Genomic DNA, 20,648 nt, shown 5'->3' on the forward strand with positions numbered 1-20,648 from the left:
CGGGTTGTTACGATCCATTCGATTGGTTAAAATTAGGGTGGTAACACCGCATGGCTGCACTTTTGGCTTCGTGTGGTTGGCAGCGTGGATTCAGAGAGACGATGTATCACAGTTATCAGTTCATTTTTCATGGCTCCTATATATATAGTGATGACGTATGTATAAATTCTGGATCAGTTACGAAACACCGAATTTTTTAGCCAGGTGCTGTTTCATAGTGTTTGTATTTTAGCTATAATTTTTATTAAACCAATTGATTATTGACTGTTTTTCAAAAAGTTATGAAAATGCTAAAAATCCGAGGAGCCTAGAAATGAAGTTCTAAAGATTATAGGAATTCAAGGACTTCTAGAGATTCCAAAGATTCCTAAGAAATTCCAAAGACCTTAAAGCTTTTATACATTAGAACTGGTTTCAGGAATTACAAAAATTTTGAAGATCCTCTAGATACTAAAAATTCTATAATCGCTGATAATTTAAACATTTTAAAAAATCTAGAAAATCGATAGGTTCTAAGATTCGAAAAATTACAAAGATTCACAAGGTTTCAAAGTATCCAAAATTTCCAAGATTCTAAAGACTCTAGATATTATAAAAATTTTAAAGATCCTATAAATTACAAAGTTTAGCGAGATATTAAAATTGCAAAGAAAGATCCAGAAATATCTTAAAGTTATTAAAGATCCTGAAGATACCAAGTATCCTAGAAATTCTAGAACTCTAGAGAGTATGAAGAGTCTTTAGACTCTCAAAACTCTAAGGAGTCTAAAGACTCCAAGGATTTAAACTCCACAAAATCTTTAAAAGTCTAAAGTTTTCAAATATTCCAAATAGTCCTAAGATTTGAAAACTTGTAAAACACTTAAAGTGGCAGATTTCAATTTTAATTTAAAATGATGATTTTAAACGTTCAAAGTCTCTAGAAGAACCAAATTCCTGAAAATCGTAAATATCTCAAAAAAGTCTCCTTTCAATTTTGAAAAGACCCTAATTATTTTGTTAAAAATACAGAAATTCCAAAAATACCAAAGATTTAGAAATTTTAGAAAGTCTGGAAAATCTGAAAAGTGAGAAACCTGCTAATTTTATAAAATTTGGAAAATACGGAATTTCTGGAAATTTCGAAAAATTGTAAAAATCCAAAAATTGTAATATTTGAAAATTTCAAAAGTTTAAACAATTCTAGAAATTACAGAATTCTTAAACATTCTAAAACGTTTAAAGTTTTCTTGCCAAAAACTTTAAAGACTACCAGGACCTTAGGAATTGCAAAAATTCCATATTTCAAAAATTATGAAAATGCTAAAAGTCCGAAAGATCCAAAAATATGTTTCATTTTTTTTTTTTTCTAAAAATGCCGAGGAACGCAGAAATGAAGTTCTAAAGATTATAGGAACTCCAGGGATTCTAAAGATTCTAAAGATTTCAAAACTTCTAAGCATTAGAAATGGCAAGGGTTTTAGGAGTTACAAAAATTTTAAAGATCCTCTAGGTACTAAAAATTTACAAAGTTTCAAAAGGTTTCAGCCTCCAAAATTTTCAAGATTCTAAAGACTCCATAATTATATTCTAAGGACTCCTATAAATTGTTGGAGCGACACCAAGTGTCGGCCGTGCGAGGCTCGCTCGTGTAGTCGCCTTCACGAGATGGCTATATTGCGCAGAGCGACACAGCACCACTTGAAGACGCCATATTTTTAGACACTTCTGGTACGACCGTCCGCGTGGCTACCAGCGCGACTATGTTACGCTCGTCGAATATTCTCTTGTAATGTGCCATAATGTAATATACGTTAGTAACCGATTCCGTGGTGTTTTCATTTCCGCCAACATAAATTACTAAAATTAGGGAGATATTAAAAATGTAAAAAAGGATCCAGAAAAATGTTAAAATTATTAAAGATCCTGAAGACACCAAATATCCTACAAATTCGAGAATTCTAGAGACCATAAAGATTTTACAGACTCTAAAAGCTGTAAGGGTTCTAAGGACTCTAAGGACACAAACTTTACCAAAATTTTTAAAATTCTGAAGTTTTCAAATATTCCAAACAATCCAGAGACTAGAAACTTGTAAAACTCTTAAAATGCCAGATGTAAATTTTAATTTAAAATGAAGATTTTAAACATTAAAGAGTTTCTATAGGTACCAAAAATCTTAAAAATCACAAATATTTCAAAAAGCTTCCTTTAAATTTTGAAAAAACCCAAATTATTTTCTGTAAATTTTAGAAAGCCTGGAAAAAGATTTCTTAATTTTATAAAATTTGGAAAATATGGAATTTCTGGAAATTTTGAAAAATTTTAAAGGATGCCAAAAACTCTAAAGACTACCAGGAATTCCAAATTCCAGATTTTAAAAATTATAAAAATTCTAAAAATCCGAAAGATTCAAAAAGATGTTTAAATTTTTTCTAAAAATCGCGAGGAGCCTAGAAATGAAGTTCTAAAGATTATCGAAACTCCCGGGATTCTAAAGGTTCTAGAGATTCTAAAAATTTCAAAACTTTCATAGATTCCAAAGATTCCTCAGAAAATCCAAAAACCTTAAAGCTTCAATACATTAGAAATGCCAGGGCTTTCAGGAATTACAATAATTTTAAAGATCTTCTAGGTACCAAATATTTTAGAATTGCTGATAATTTAAACGATCTAAAGAATCTAGAAATTCGATAGATTCTAATGTTTACAAAGATTCGTAAAACTACAAAGACTGATAAGGTTTTTAAAGATCATGGAGATTAAAGAAAGATCCACAAAAATCTTAAAGTTATTAAAGATCCTGAAGATACGAAATGTCTAAAATTCCAGAGAGCATACAGATTTTAAAGACTTTGAAAACTCTAAAGATTCTAAAGACTCTAAGGACTCAATCTTTACAAAAAAAAATTAAATTCTGAAGTTTTCTAATATTCCAAATAATTAAGAGATTTGAAAACTTGTAAAACTCTTAAAATGCCAAATTTAAATTTTAAAATAAAATGAAGACTTTAAACATTCAAAAGCTTCTAAAGGAACCAAAAGCCCGAAAATCGTAAATTTCTCAAAAAAGTTTTCTTTAAATTTTGAAAAGACCCTAATTATTTTCTTAAAAATTCAGAAGTTCCAAAAATGCCACAGATTGAGAAATTCTTGAGCGTCTATTAATTTTAGAAAGTCTGAAATATGTAGGAAGTGAAAAGTCTCCTAATTTTATAACATTTGTAATATTTGAAAACTTCTAAAATTTAAACATTTCTAAAAATTACAGAATTCCTAAACATTCTAAAACTTTTAAAGTTTTCAAAATCTAACGACTACCAGGATTTTAGGAATTGCAGAAATTCCATATTTTAAAAATTATGAAAATGCTAAAATCCGAAAGATCCAAAAAATCTTAAATTTTTTCTAAAAATGCCGAGGAGCCTAGTAATTAAGTTCTAAAGATTATAAGAATTCCAGGGATTCTAAAGATTCTAGAAATTCTAAAGATTTGAAAACTTTCAAAGATCCCAAAGATTTCTAAAAATTTCCTAGAAGATTCTATACATTATAAATGGCAAGGGTTTCAGGAATTAAAAAATTGTAAGGATGTTAAAATTCCCAAAATCTTAAAAATTTTAAAGATTCAAATTCTAGGTTTGCTGGTAATTTAAACGTCCTAAGGAATCTAGAAATTCGATATATTCTAATGTTTACAACGATTCGAAAAATTACAAAAATCCAAAAGCTTTCAAAGTTTCCAAAATTTCCAAGATTCCAAAAATTCCAGATATTCCAAAGATTCCAAAGATTACTCAGAAATTCCAAACGCCTTAAAGATTCCATACATTAGAAATGGCAAGGGTTTTAGGAATTACAAAAATTTTAAAGATCCTCTAGGTACTAAAAATTTACAAAGTTTCAAAAGGTTTCAGTCTCCAAAATTTTCAAGATTCTAAAGACTCCATAATTATATTCTAAGGACTCCTATAAATTACTAAAATTAGGGCGATATTAAAAATGTAAAAAAGGATCCAGAAAAATCTTAAAATTATTAAAGTTCCTGAAGACACCAAATATCCTACAAATTCGAGAATTCTAGAGACCATAAAGATTTTACAGACTCTAAAAGCTGTAAGGGTTCTAAGGACTCTAAGGACACAAACTTTACCAAAATTTTTAAAATTCTGAAGTTTTCAAATATTCCAAACAATCCAGAGATTAGAAACTTGTAAAACTCTTAAAATGCCAGATGTAAATTTTAATTTAAAATGAAGATTTTAAACATTCAAGAGTTTCTATAGGTACCAAAAATCCTAAAAATCACAAATATTTCAAAAAGCTTCCTTTAAATTTTGAAAAAATCCAAATTATTTTCTGTAAATTTTAGAAAGCCTGGAAAAAGATTTCTTAATTTTATAAAATTTGGAAAATATGGAATTTCTGGAAATTTTGAAAAATTTTAAAGGATGCCAAAAACTTTAAAGACTACCGAGAATTCCAAATTCCAGATTTTAAAAATTATAAAAATTCTAAAAATCCGAAAGATTCAAAAAGATGTTTAAATTTTTTCTAAAAATCGCGAGGAGCCTAGAAATGAAGTTCTAAAGATTATCGAAATTACCGGGATTCTAAAGGTTCTAGAGATTCTAAAAATTTCAAAACTTTCATAGATTTCAAAGATTCCTCAGAAAATCCAAAAACCTTAAAGCTTCGATACATTAGAAATACCAGGGCTTTCAGGAATTACAATAATTTTAAAGATCTTCTAGGTACTAAATATTTTAGAATTGCTGATAATTTAAACGATCTAAAGAATCTAGAAATTCGATAGATTCTAATGTTTACAAAGATTCGTAAAACTACAAAGACTCACAAGGTTTTTAAAGATTATGGAGATAGTAAAATTGTAAAGAAAGATCCAGAAAAATCTTAAAGTTATTAAAGATCCTAAAGACACGAAATATCTAGAATTCCAGAGAGCATAAAGATTTTAAAGACTTTGAAAACTCTAAAGATTCTAAAGACTCTAAGGACTCAATCTTTACAAAAAAAAATAAAATTCTGAAGTTTTCTAATATTCCAAATAATTAAGAGATTTGAAAACTTGTAAAACTCTTAAAATGCCAGATTTAAATTTTAAATTAAAATGAAGATTTTAAACATTCAAAAGCTTCTAAAGGAACCAAAAAGCCCGAAAATCGTAAATTTCTCAAAAAAGTTTTCTTTAAATTTTGAAAAGACCCTAATTATTTTCTTAAAAATTCAGAAGTTCCAAAAATGCCACAAATTGAGAAATTCTTGGGCGTCTATCAATTTTAGGAAATCTGAAAAATGTAGGAAGTGCAAAGTCTGCTAATTTTATAAAATTTGTAATATTTGAAAACTTCTAAAATCTAAACATTTCTAAAAATTACAGAATTCCTAAACATTCTAAAACTTTTAAAGTTTTCAAAATCTAAGGACTACCAGGATTTTAGGAATTGCAGAAATTCCATATTTTAAAAATTATGAAAATGCTAAAATCCGAAAGATCCAAAAAAGCTTTAATTTTTTTCTTAAAATGCCGAAGAGCCTAGGATTCTAAAGATTCTAGAAATTCTAAAGATTTGCAAACTTTCAAAGATTCCAAATATTCCTAAAAATTTCCTAGAAGATTCTATACATTATAAATGGCAAGGGATTCAGAAATTACAAAAATTGTGAAGATGTTAAAATTCCCAAAACCTTAAAAATTTTAAAGTTCCTCTAGATACGAAAAATTTTAGAATTCCTGTAAATTACCAGAAGATTTTAAACAAATTTGGAAAAGACCTTAATTATTTTCTGAAAAATCCGGAAACTCCAAAAATGACAAACATTTAGAAATTCTTGGGCGTCTATAAATTTTAGGAAGTCTGAAAAAATCTAAAAAATGAAAAATTTGCTAATTGTATAAAATTTGGAAAATCTGGAATTTCTGGAAATTTGGAAACATTTTAAAGATCCAAAAATTGCAATATCTGAGAATTCCAAACAATTCTAGATATTACAGAATTTTTCGGTTTTTCAATTTTTCTACTTTTCGGCTTTTGTTATTTTAGAATTTTCGATTTTTCGAGTTTTCTGGATTTTTAAATGTTCCGAAATCTCAATTTTGCAATTTTTGGATTTTCGGTGTTCCGATTCTAGATTTTCGAATTTCCGCCTTTCTGAGTTTTCGAATTTTCGTTGTTTCGCATACTTGTTTCATCGAATTTTCGATGTTTCGATATTTGAATTTTCAGTTTGCTTCCTTTTCGATTTTTCAATTTTTCAGTGCTTGGATTTTTCAAAATTTCGATTTTTCCAATTTTATTGCTTTTGGATTTTCAATGTTGCTCTTTGGTTTTTCGATTTCTCAATTATTTTACTTTTCGATTGTTTGATTTCTCGAGTTTTCGAATTTCGATAGTCAAAGTTTCAATTTTTCGATATTTGATTTTTCAAATTTATTTTTTTTACTGTTCTATTTCTCAAATTTTAATTCCATTCAGTTTTTTGCCTTTTGATTCTTCGATCTTTTGACTTTCCGGAAAATTTTTCTACATTTTCGATTTTCGAAGATTCAAGTTTTCGACATTCGTATTTTCGAATTTAACGCGTAATTTTCACAGAAAATTTGTCTCATTTCTACTCTGATCATCTGTCGACGAACAATGTTGAGCTATTTAGAAAATATTAACCCTTCCATAGCTGCCAAATAACGACTAATCACCGTCGACATTTTCATTTCACTGAAACCCTTTCAACCCACAAAACCTCGTCGCTCCATTCAAGAAACCGAAAAATCCCGTTCCAATTTCCGCCCGCCGTCCCGACGCCCGTTTTAATCACAGGTGTCTGCGATTGTTATCGCCGAATTAACCGAACCGGAACGTCGTTCCGGTTCCGGTTTATTGTTCGGCGTCGCGACGCCACCGATGCACTTCCTGGCGTCGCCAGGTATGGCCGTCCTCGACTGATAAATAGCAGCAACCACCGTTTAGTTTCAGCCGAAAACCTTTTGGCTCAGAGTTGGCTCTAACCGGAATAATTCCAGCCCAGGTTTTATTATGACTTTTACGATCCGATTTCCGCTGATACGGCTTGATTCCCCTTCGTGCAAGAATGGGTCCTCCCTATAAAAATTTTACGAACTTTGCGGCTTCGCGTTGAGTAGGGTCACTTTCGGCCTCGCTTTTAATAAAATTAATTGAGATAAACATCGCACAAATCCGGCTATTTGTGTAACGTTGTTTTCTTAAGCGGGATTTAACGGGGCGTTTTCCGCTTTGGTTAATTCCGCGTTTTGGAGATACGAGAAATTAACTGTCACAACGAAACTAACTAACTTGTCGATGACGTAAGCGGGAGGTTTGTTGGAAACAACAATATTTCCCTCACGTGCGATTATGGTTTTGATTTTACAATTCAAATAACTATATGGTGGGGGAGATATGGCGCATTGTTTGTAATTCCGTTTAATTTAGGGTCTTTATTTAGTTAGGTAAAATGGAGAATGAGATAAACGCGGGAATAATTTAAATTGATAGAAAGATTGGAAATTTAATTAAAGGGGTTTTTATGTAAAAATACGCCAAGGTCGCGAGGAAACGGTGTCACAATGATTTATTGCCCTGAATTATGAGTTGCTGGAGGAATCGGAATACATTACGTTCCGGAAGAAATCAATAAGAGCAACAGTTTAAATACGAGGGGAATTGCGAACAAAGCGAAGAACGAATTTTTACGAAGGTAAATAAAGCAAGCGGCTTTTTCCTAAGCAAATTATGTTATTCTGCCCCCATGCGACGCGCACGTAACATTAAAAGTTGATGCGATTTCTGGCGTTTTTGTCGACTGAAAACGCAGACGACGCCCCTGTGCTGGTGTAATTCGTGAGCTTTCGCTAACACGGCTCTGAAAGCTCCGGACGTCATTATATCTGGAGGCACTCTTTGCATATGGAATGTCTTTAACCCTAGTGTCGTTTGTTCATTCTAAGCTCGGTTTTTAACATTTTAAACATTCATGAACCCGTCACCGACAGCGAAACGTGTGTTCACGATGACAGTTCGGAATTTGGACCAAATCTGGCTTTTGTGGAAATTTCGTTAGTTGTGAAGAGGAAAAAAATGATTTTGGGTTGACCAAGACTTGGGGACAAACTACAGCGATCTGATGTGATTTAGGGGGATGGGGGTGAAAAATTGGGGGGAAGTGCGACAGTGTGAAGGGTGGAAATGGGAGTTTTAGGATTTATGGGGTGTAAAACGTGTCATTCGTGAGTTTCGTTTGTGGGTCGTAATTAACGGAATGGCGTTTATGAATTCGATTTGTATAAGCTTTTTTTGCAATGAAAATTTCCAAATTTACAATAAAATGAAAAATCTCGAAAAATCGAAAAATTATAAAGTCAGAAAATTGAGTAGTCGAAAAATAAAAAATTTAGGAACCACAAAAATTGAAATATTGAAAAATGGAAACATCGAAAAATCCCCCAAAAAAAAATTGAGTACGTAATCGGGAAATAGAAAAAAAAATGGAATAATTTGAAAAACGAATTGAAGATTTGAAAAATTTAAAAATTAACAAACTTAAAACTTATTCGACTTTTTAATTTTTCAACTGAGAAAAGGAAAAAGAATAAAATGAAAACTTTCAAAAATCTAAAAATTGGAAATCAAGAACTTGAAAACTTGAATCAAAAATTGAGACAGTGAAAAATCGAAAAATCGAAACACCGAAACCTCCATAAATCGAGAAATGAGAAAATTGATAAAACTGTAAAATGGTAAATTTTAAAAACTGAAAAACCGGAAAATCGAAAAATTGAATTGCAAAAAAATTGGGAAATCGAAAAGTTGAAAAAACGAGAAATTTAAAACCGAAATCGAAATAGCCCAAAGTGTAATAATAGAAAAATAAAATTTTGAAATTTGAAAAATTTAAATTTGAAAAAAGCGTAAATTGAAACATCGAAAAATTGAACAATTTTAAATTTAAGAAATCAAAAAATTGAATCGAAAAATTGAAAAATCGAGAAATTGAAAATTCCAAAACGGAACTGTAGAAAACATGGGAAATCGAAAACTTGAAAAACCCCAAAACTGAATTGTAAATGATGAAAAATCCAAGCATCTCTAAATTGGCAAATCGAAAAACGGAGAAATCAGAAAATTGAAAAAACGAAAAATCTAGAAATCGAAATCCAAATAGCCCAAAATTGAATAATCGAAAAATAAAACTTTGAAAATTTGAAAATTTTAAATTTGAAAGAAAGCGAAAAATTGAAAACTCGAAACATCTAGAGATCGAAAATTTGATAAAACTGAACAGCCGAAAAATTGAAAAATCGAAATTTGATTTTTCAAAAAACGAGAAATCGAAAAATCTAAAATTTAAGAAAAAATTGGAAAAATTGAAAAATCGAGAAATTGGAAAATCACAAAACTGAATTTTAGAAAAATTAGGAAATCGAAAAACCGCCAAATCAGAAAAGTGAAAAAATCGACAAATCTGGAAAAATTGAAAAATCGGAACCCTGAAAATAATAATAATTGAAAATCTGGGAATCCAAAAATCGAAAAATCCACTCGTCCAGACACCGAAACATCGAAAAATCGAGAAGTCGAAAATTCAAAGATCCCAAAACTCAAAAATCGGCAAATTAAAAAATCAAAAAATGAAAAAATTGAAAAATCGAAAAATGTAAAATTTAAAAAATCAAAAAATCGAATCGAAAAATTGAGAAATCACAAAACTGAATTGTAGAAAAAATGGGAAATCAAAAAATTGAAAAATCGAAACATTAATAAATTGGAAAATCGAAAATCGAGAAATCAGAAAATTGAAAAACGAGAAATTTAAAAATCAAAATCGAATAATCGAAAAATTCAATTTTGACGAAGGAAAAAGAATAAAATGAAAACTTTCAAAAATCTAAAAATTGGAAATCAAGAACTTGAAAACTTGAATCAAAAATTGAGACAGTGAAAAATCTAAAAATCGAAACATCGAAATCTCCATAAATCGAGAAATCAGAAAATTGATAAAACTGTAAAATGGTAAATTTTAAAAACTGAAAAACCGGAAAATCGAAAAATTGAATTGCAAAAAAATTGGGAAATCGAAAAGTTGAAAAAACGAGAAATCTAAAAACCGAAATCGAAATAGCCCAAAGTGTAATAATAGAAACATAAAATTTTGAAATTTGAAAAATTTAAATTTGAAAAAAGCGTAAAATTGAAACATCGAAAAATTGAACAATTTTAAATTTAAGAAATCAAAAAATTGAATCGAAAAATTGAAAAATCGAGAAATTGAAAATTCCAAAACGGAACTGTAGAAAACATGGGAAATCGAAAACTTGAAAAACCCCAAAACTGAATTGTAAAAGATGAAAAATCCAAGCATCTCTAAATTGGCAAATCGAAAAACGGAGAAATCAGAAAATTGAAAAAACGAAAAATCTAGAAATCGAAATCCAGATAGCCCAAAATTGAATAATCGAAAAATAAAACTTTGAAAATTTGAAAATTTTAAATTTGAAAGAAAGCGAAAAATTGAAAACTCGAAACATCTAGAGATCGAAAATTTGATAAAACTGAACAGCCGAAAAATTTAAAAAACGAAAAATTGAAAAATCGAAATTTGATTTTTCAAAAAACGAGAAATCGAAAAATCTAAAATTTAAGAAAAAATTGGAAAAATTGAAAAATCGAGAAATTGAAAAATCACAAAACTGAATTTTAGAAAAATTAGGAAATCGAAAAACCGCCAAATCAGAAAAGTGAAAAAATCGACAAATCGGAAAGTCGAAAAATCTGGAAAAATTGAAAAATCGGAACCCTGAAAATAATAATAATTGAAAATCTGGGAATCCAAAAATCGAAAAATCCACTCGTCCAGACACCGAAACATCGAAAAATCGAGAAGTCGAAAATTCAAAGATCCCAAAACTCAAAAATCGGCAAATTAAAAAATCAAAAAATGGAAAAATTGAAAAATCGAAAAATGTAAAATTTAAAAAATCAAAAAATCGAATCGAAAAATTGAAAAATCACAAAACTGAATTGTAGAAAAAATGGGAAATCAAAAAATTGAAAAATCGAAACATTAATAAATTGGAAAATCGAAAATCGAGAAATCAGAAAATTGAAAAATGAGAAATTTAAAAATCAAAATCGAATAATCGAAAAATTCAATTTTGACAATTTGAAAAATTTAAATTTGAGAAAAACTGAAAAACTAAAAAATCGAAAAATGTACAATTTAAAAAACGAATAATTGAAAATCGAACAACTGAAAAATCAAAGAACTAGAAATCCAGAAATCGAAAAATCTAAAATTTAAGAAAAGACGAAATTGAAGAATAGAAAAATTGAAAAATCCCAGAACCGAAACATCGAAAAACTGGGATATGGAAAATTGAAAAATCGATAAACCGAAAAGTCTTAAAATCAAAAATTGAAAAATCAGAAACTTGAAAAATCCAAAAATTGAAGAATTGAAAATCTGAAAATCGAAAAATCGAGTAGTTCAGAACCTTGCTACATCGGAAAATGGAAAAATCTAAGAATCGAAAAACCGAGAAACCGTGGAATCAAAAACCGAAAAATCAAAATTTCGAGAATTTGAAAAACGCAGAAAAATTGAAGAATTCGAAAAACAGAAAAATCCCAAAAGCGAAACATCGAAAAACTGAGAATGATATCGAAAAATTCAAAAAATCGAAGCATGAATAAATTGGAAAATCGAAAAACGGAGAAATCAGAAAATTGAGAAAACGAGAAATCTAAAAATCGAAATCGAACTAGCCCAAAATCGAATAAAATTTTGAAATTTTGAAAAATTTAAATTTGAAAAAACGCGAACAATTGAAAAATCTAAACATCGAAATCTCGCTGAATCTAGAATCGAAAAATTGATAAAAATGAAAAATCGAATAATTGCAAAATCAAAAACGAGAAATCGAAAAATTTTAAATTTGAAAAATTAAAAAGTTGAATCGAAAAACTGAAAAACCGAGAAATTGAAAATTCCAAAACTGGACTGCAGAAAATTTAAGAAATCAAAAATTTGAAAAATCGAAAAATTCAGAAATACCAAAACTCATATATCGACAAATTGAAAAATCGGGAAATCAAGAAATGGGAAAATCAGAATATCGAAACATCGAAAAATTTAAAAGTCAGAAACATTGAAAAATCCCAAAAATGGAATATCGAAAAATTGAAAAAGAGAAATTGAAAAATTCGAAAATCCAAGAATTGAAGATTTGAAAAATTTTAAAATCAACAAACTCATTTTTCAATTAAATTGGATTTTAAAACTTATTCGATTATTCGATTTTTTAATTTTTCTATTTTTCCAATTAAAAAATGGAAAAATTGCAAAATTGTAAAATTAAAGAATAAAAACTGAAAAAATGAAAACTTTGAAAAATCTAAAAATTGGAAATCAAGAACTTGAAAAATTAAATTAAAAACTGAGAAACCAAAAAATCGAAAAATATAAAATTTAAACGAGGAAAATTTGAAAAATTGAAAAATCCCAAAACTGAATTGTAGAAAAACTGGGAAATCGAAAAGTTGAAAAATCGAAGCATCAATAAATTGGAAAATCGAAAAACCGAGAAATCAGGGAAATGAAAAAACGAGAAATCTAAAAATCGAAATCGAACTAGCCCAAAATCGAATAAAATTTTGAAATTTTGAAAAATTTAAATTTGAAAAAACGCGAACAATTGAAAAATCTAAACATCGAAATCTCGCTGAATCTAGAATCGAAAAATTGATAAAAATGAAAAATCGAATAATTGCAAAATCAAAAACGAGAAATCGAAAAATTTTAAATTTGAAAAATTAAAAAGTTGAATCGAAAAACTGAAAAACCGAGAAATTGAAAATTCCAAAACTGGACTGCAGAAAATTTAAGAAATCAAAAATTTGAAAAATCGAAAAATTCAGAAATACCAAAACTCATATATCGACAAATTGAAAAATCGGGAAATCAAGAAATGGGAAAATCAGAATATCGAAACATCGAAAAATTTAAAAGTCAGAAACATTGAAAAATCCCAAAAATGGAATATCGAAAAATTGAAAAAGAGAAATTGAAAAATTCGAAAATCCAAGAATTGAAGATTTGAAAAATTTTAAAATCAACAAACTCATTTTTCAATTAAATTGGATTTTAAAACTTATTCAATTATTCGATTTTTTAATTTTTCTATTTTTCCAATTAAAAAAATGGAAAAATTGCAAAATTGTAAACTTAAAGAACCAAAACTGAAAAAACGAAAACTTTGAAAAATCTAAAAGTTGGAAATCAAGAACTTGAAAAATTCAATTAAAAACAGAGACCAAAAAATCGAACATCGAAACATCGTAATCTCGATAAATTTAGAAATCGAAAAATTGATAAAATCGAAAAATTGAAAAATCAAAAACGAGAAATCGAAAAATTTTAAATTTAAGAAATTAAAAAGTTGAATCGAAAAACTGAAAAACCGAGAAATTGAAAATTCCAAAACTGGACTGCAGAAAATTTAAGAAATCAAAAATTTGAAAAATCGAAAAATTCAGAAATACCAAAACTCATATATCGACAAATTGAAAAATCGGGAAATCAAGAAATGGGAAAATCAGAATATCGAAACATCGAAAAATTTAAAAGTCAGAAACATTGAAAAATCCCAAAAATGGAATATCGAAAAATTGAAAAAGAAAAATTGAAAAATTCGAAAATCCAAGAATTGAAGATTTGAAAAATTTTAAAATCAACAAACTCATTTTTCAATTAAATTGGATTTTAAAACTTATTCAATTATTCGATTTTTTAATTTTTCTATTTTTCCAATTAAAAAAATGGAAAAATTGCAAAATTGTAAACTTAAAGAACCAAAACTGAAAAAACGAAAACTTTGAAAAATCTAAAAGTTGGAAATCAAGAACTTGAAAAATTCAATTAAAAACAGAGACCAAAAAATCGAACATCGAAACATCGTAATCTCGATAAATTTAGAAATCGAAAAATTGATAAAATCGAAAAATTGAAAAATCAAAAACGAGAAATCGAAAAATTTTAAATTTAAGAAATTAAAAAGTTGAATCGAAAAACTGAAAAACCGAGAAATTGAAAATTCCAAAACTGGACTGCAGAAAATTTAAGAAATCAAAAATTTGAAAAATCGAAAAATTCAGAAATACCAAAACTCATATATCGACAAATTGAAAAATCGGGAAATCAAGAAATGGGAAAATCAGAATATCGAAACATCGAAAAATTTAAAAGTCAGAAACATTGAAAAATCCCAAAAATGGAATATCGAAAAATTGAAAAAGAAAAATTGAAAAATTCGAAAATCCAAGAATTGAAGATTTGAAAAATTTTAAAATCAACAAACTCATTTTTCAATTAAATTGGATTTTAAAACTTATTCAATTATTCGATTTTTTAATTTTTCTATTTTTCCAATTAAAAAAATGGAAAAATTGCAAAATTGTAAACTTAAAGAACCAAAACTGAAAAAACGAAAACTTTGAAAAATCTAAAAGTTGGAAATCAAGAACTTGAAAAATTCAATTAAAAACAGAGACCAAAAAATCGAACATCGAAACATCGAAATCTCGCTAAATAAAGAAATCGAAAATTGATAAAATCGAAAAATTGAAAAATCAAAAACGAGAAATCGAAAAATTTTAAATTTAAGAAATTCAAAAATTGAATCGAAAAATTGAAAAATCGAGAAGTTCCAAAACTGGCTTGCAGAAAAATTGATAAATGGAAAAGTTGGAAAATCCAAGCATCTCTAAAGTGGAAAATCGAAAAATGGAGAAATCAGAAAATTGAAAAAACCAGAAACCTAAAAATCGAAATCGAAAAATAAAATTCTGAAAATTTGAAAAATTTAAATTTGAAAGAAAGCGAAAAATTGAAAACTCGAAACATCGAAATCTCGAAAAATCTAGAAGCCGAAAAATTAATAAAACTGAAAAGTCGAAAAATTTTCAAAATGGTAAAATTGAAAAATCAGAGCTTGAAAAATCACAAAACTGAATTTTAGAAAAATTAGGAAATCGAAAAATCGAAACACCGATAAGTTGGAAAATCGAAAAATCGCCAAGTCAGAAAACTGAAAAACGAAAAATCAAAAAATCGAATTCAAAATAGGCCAAAACTTTCGAGAAATCCAAAAAATGGTAAAACTGGAAAATCTAAAAATGTAAAATTTAAAAAACAAAGCACGAGAAATGCAAAAATCGGAAAATCTAAAATTTAAGACATGAACCAATAAAAGAATTGAAAAATCAAAAATGGGAAAATTGAAAAATCAAAGAAAAATTGAAGAATCAAAAAATAGAAAAATCCCAAAACCGAAACACTAAGATACTGAAAAATTAAAAAATTGAGAAATGGAAAAGTCGTAAAATTTCGAAAAATTGAAAAATCAAAAACCTGAAAAACCCAAAAATTTAAGAATTGAGAATCTGAGAATCCAAAAACCGAAAAATCCAGTAGTCTAGAAACCGAAACATCGAAAAGTCGAGAAATCGAAAAATTCAAAAATCTCAAAACTCAAAAATCAACAAATTGAAAAATCAAAAAATGGAAAAATGTAAATTCACAAATTCAAGTGTTGAAAAGTTGAGAAATCGAAAACTTGAAAACTCGAGAAATCGAAAAATTTTAAACATTTAAACTCAGGAATTGAAAAAAGTGTAACATTTAAAAAAAACGGAAAATTGGAAACCTAAAAATTTAATCGAAAAATAGAAAAATCCCAAAACTGGGGCATCGAAAACTGAGATACCGAAAAATTAAAAAGTCGAGAAATTAAAAAGTCGAGAAATCGAAAAGTCGAAAAATCTAGAAAAATTGCACATCGAAACATCTAAATTTCGATAAATCGAGAAATCAGAAAATTGATAAAACTGAAAAATGGAAAATTAAAAAAAAAAATGAAAAATCCCAAAACTGGATTGTAGAAAAATTGGGAAATCGAAAAACTGATAAATCGAAGCATCAATAAATTGGAAAATCGAAAAACCGAGAAAGCAGAAACTTGAAAAAACCAGTAAATCTAAATATCAAAATGGTAGAAAAGATTAAAAAATCGAAACATCGAAATCTCGATAAATCTAAAAATCGAAAAATTGATAAAATCGAAAAATTGAAAAATCAAAGACGAGAAATCGAAAAATTTTAAATTTAAGAAATTAAAAAATTGAATCGAAAAATTATAAAATCGAGAAGTTCCAAAACTGGATTGTAGAAAAAATGGCAAATGGAAAAGTTGGAAAATCCAAGCATATCTAAATTGGAAAATCGAAAATCGGAGAAATCAGAAAATTGAAAAGCCCGAAACCTAAAAATCGAAATCGAAAAATAAAATTCTGAAAATTTGAAAAATTGAAATTTGGAAGAGAGCCAAAAATTGAAAACTCGAAACATCGAAATCTCGAAAAATCTAGAAGTCGAAAAATTGATAAAACTGAAAAGTCGAAAAATTAAAAAAATGGAAAAATTGAAAAATCGAAAAACCGCCAAATCAGAAAACTGAAAAACCGAAAAATCAAAAAATCGAATTCAAAATAGCCCAAAATCGAATAATCGAAAAATAAAATTTTTGAAATTTGAAAAAATGTGCAAAATTGAAAAATCGAAGCATCGAAATTTCGAGAAATCGAAAAAATGGTAGAACTGGAAAATCTAAAAATGTAAAATTTAAAAAACGATTAATTGAAAAATCGAGCAACTAAAAAATCAAAGAACGAGAAATGCAAAAATCGAAAAATTTAAAATTTAAGAAATGAAGCGGAACATCGAAAGATCGAGAAATCGAGAAAATGGAATTTCGAAAAATTGACGAATCTAAAAGTCGGAAAGTCGAGAAATCGAAAAACTCAAAAATCGACAAATCAAAAAATGGAAAAACGTAAAGTCTGAAAATCGGAAATGTAAGATATCAAAAAATACCAAAACTGAATTGTAGAAAAATTGGGAAATCGAAAAACTGAAAAATCGAAGCATCAATAAATTGGAAAATCGAAAAAAGGAGAAATTTAAAAATCAAAATCGAAACAGCCCAAAATCTAATAATTGAAAAATAAAATTTTGAAAATTTGAAACAAAGCGAAAAATTGAAAAATCGAAACATCAAAACTCGAGATCCAGAAATCGACAAACCAGGAAATCTAAAATTAAAATATCGGGAAATTGAATAATGCAGAAATGGAAAAATTCACAAATTTAAGTGTTGAAAAGTTGAAAAGTTGAGAATTCGAAAACTTGAAAAATCGAGAAAGCAAAAAGTTTTAAACATTGGAAAACTCAGGAATTGAAAAAAAAATGTAACATTTAAAAAACGAAAAATTGGAAACCTAATAATTTAATCGAAAAATAGAAAAATCCCAAAACCGAAGCGTCGAAAAATTTGAAAATCGACAAATCGAAAAGTCGAAAAATCTAGAAAAATTTAATTAGAAACCTGAAAAATCCAAAAATTGAAGAATTGCAAATCTGAGAATCCAAAAATCCAGTAGTCCAGAAACCGAAGGATCGAAAAATCGAGAAATTGGAATATTGAAAAATCGACAAATTATTGAAAAGTCGAGAAGTCGATAAACTCAAAAATATCAAAACTCAAAAATCGACACATTGAAAAACCAAAAAATGGAAAAACGTACAATTTAAAAAACGAACAATTGAAAAATCAAAAAATATGAAAATAGAAAATTTAAGAAATCGAAAATTTGAAAAATCGAGAAATTGAAAAACCCCAAAACTGAATTGTAGAAAAATTGGGATTCGAAAAATTAAAAAATCGAAGCATCAATAAATTGAAAAATCGAAAAAACGAGAAATCTAAAAATCGAAATCGAAATAGCCCAAAATCGAATAATCGAAAAATAGAACTTTGAAAAATTGAAAATTTGAAACATCAAAATTTCGAGAAATCGAAAAAGTGATAAAACTGAAAAATCGAAAAATGCAAAATTTAAAAACAAAACGAATAATTGAAAAACTGAATAACAGAAAAATCAAAAAATGAGAAATGCAGAAATCGAAAAATCTTGAATTTAGATAAGAAATGAAAATATTGAAGAATCGAAAAATTGAGAATCCCAAAACTCAAATATCTGAAAAGTTGAAAAATCAAAAAACGAGAAATCGAAAAATCAAAAATTTAAGTAATCAAAAAATTGAATCGAAAAATTAAAAAATTGAGATATTGAAAAATTCCAAAACATGAATAAATTGGAAAATCCACAAAATCAGGAGATTGAAAAGACCAGGTAGAAAAATTGAAATCGAAATTGCCCAAAATCGAACATCGAAGTTTCGAGAAATCGAAAGTTTTATAAACCAAAAACCTCAAAAACGAAAAATGTGATATTTAAAAAACGAATAATTGAAAAATCGGACAACTAAAATATCAAAAAACGGGAAATCCAGAAATCAAAAAATCTAAAATATGAGAAATGAAAAAATTGAAGAATCGAGAAATTGAAAAATCCCAAAACTCAATATCTACAAATTGAAAAATAAAAAAGAATTTGAAAAATCGGAGAAAAATTGAAGAATCAAAAAAGTGAAACATTAAAAAACTGATATATCAAAAAATTGAAAAATCGAGAAATCGGAAAATCTCGAAAAATTGAAAAATCAAAAACTTGAAAAATCCGAAAACTCAGCAACTGAAAATTTGAGAATCCAAAAATCGAAAAAATTAAAGAATTCGGAAAGTCGGATAATTGGGACCGAAAAATTGCAAAATGAAAAATTTGATAAATTGAAAAACAAAAAATAATAAAATCGAACGGAACATTGAAAAAATAAAGCAATTAAAAAATAAAATTCAAGAACTTGAAAAATTGTGATATCAAAAAGACTTGATTTTGCCAGGCCAGGCGCAGAATTCGAAGTCCTTTGCACGTTTTAACAACAAAGAATTAAGTACAACGAAGTTAAGTAGCGGTTTTTAAATGAATACTAAATAAAGAAGTAAAATCACAAAGGGAATCAATAACTTCAGAGCTTATAATTACAACGTCTAGCTCGCTCTTCGGAACGAAAGCTGCCACCTGCCTTTGATAGAATTTGCGACGTATCCCGACGAAGCTCCGCACCATTTAAACGTATCACCATCCAAATAACGCCTCTAACTTTCCCCATTTCATTCCGAAACTAAAGTACAAAGAAAAACGGAGGCTCTTTATCGACCTTTAACAGCTTCCACCCTGCCGACCTTCCGTTTTCAATTTGTTTAATGCACAATAATTTCCAAGTGAAACATCTGGTTTAGGGCAGTCGACGAACAATAATTTATTCCAGTTATGATTTACGCACCAGCCGTGCTAACAAACGTAATCCCATTAAAGCAAATGATTCTGACTGGGAAGCTTTAATTGCAGTTGTCGCTCAAATATTTAATAGTCTCCATTACCGTATAGATTATGTGGTTCCGCGTAAAACTCCTCCCCAGGAATTTAAAAGCCAATCACGCCTCATTAATTATTCGCCTCCGCCGACAGCGACGCGTTCCTTCGGGATAGCACTGAACTATTCCCTTGATCGCGCTCGTTTCCAATTAACGAATTCTGTCCCTCAGGTGCGGGAAAAATGCACCACGCGCTACACATCCCGGTTTCCCGGTTTCCCTTTCATCCTGCATCCCCGGGAATTTTTAATTTTCACCCTCGGCCCGGCCGAGAACACGATTTTCCCATTTGTGTTCCGGACGATTTATTCGGATCATCTCCAACCCTCTCGCTCGCAATTAAAGGGTTGCAGGGGTTCTGTTTTTCGTACCGGGAAGTTGTGCAGTTTTGTACTTTCTTATGTACTTTTCGACTGATCCCGGCTGATTAATGAACCCGGAGAAGAATTTATTCCGAGCGAGGGGCGAATTACGAGCTTTGGCTTTGGTAAATATCGTTAGGGACGACAAGTTGGCGGCGGGTTGGGGGATGATTTTGTTATTAATAATGGAAGGGACTTGGGGGTGGATGTGTTTCTATAAATAGAGGGGAGGAAAGGACGGTCCGTCTCGTAAATAAAATGCAGGGAGAGGTCTGGACGTGACGGGCTCACAGACGGATAAATTCTAGTAGTGGAGTTGGCTTTATTTTTATTTTTGCACAAGTCGTAAAGTGCAAACCTATCCTAGATTCAATTTAGTTTTAGCACATCGCGGCAAAATGGCTGCCCGAAATGTCCAGAACAGACCTCGAATTAAACGCGGACTTTTCACAGAAAGCTTATAAAAATCTGTCTCATTTCTACTCTGATCATGTTGCCACGAGCGGTGTTGAGCTGTTTGGAAAATAAATACTCGTATAGCAGCTGCTAAATATGTATTATAATATAATGTAGAAAAATTCTGACTTCTAGTATCATCACAATGTTTTGTTTTTCCGTTAATATTTACAAGCATTGAAAAATTGTAAAAATAAAAAAAGTCGAATAATAATTGACGAAATTTTAAAATCTAATAATTGAAAATTTTTCTATATTTCAATGTTTCGATTTCATGATTTTTCGTTTTTTCAACTTTTAATTTTTTCAGTTTTTCCTTTCTACAATTTTTCGTTTCACAGGTTTTCAATTTCGCAATTTTTAATTTTTTGATTTTTGAGTTTCTCAAATTTTCATTTTTCAGTTTTTGAATTTTTCGTTTT

General features: G+C 28.6%; 1 protein-coding gene across 9 annotated transcripts in view; it reads left to right on the forward strand.

The window, feature by feature from the left end:
* Positions 1-20,648, forward strand: part of LOC135140472 (synaptotagmin-7) — a 905,289-nt gene that overhangs the window by 789,691 nt on the left and 94,950 nt on the right. The gene's annotated exons all lie outside the window — the stretch shown is intronic.

Source organism: Zophobas morio, unplaced genomic scaffold, assembly GCF_036711695.1.
Source record: "Zophobas morio isolate AGI-343-1 ecotype UQ-CSIRO unplaced genomic scaffold, CSIRO_AGI_Zmor_V1 ptg000040l, whole genome shotgun sequence".
Lineage (NCBI taxonomy): Eukaryota > Metazoa > Arthropoda > Insecta > Coleoptera > Tenebrionidae > Zophobas > Zophobas morio.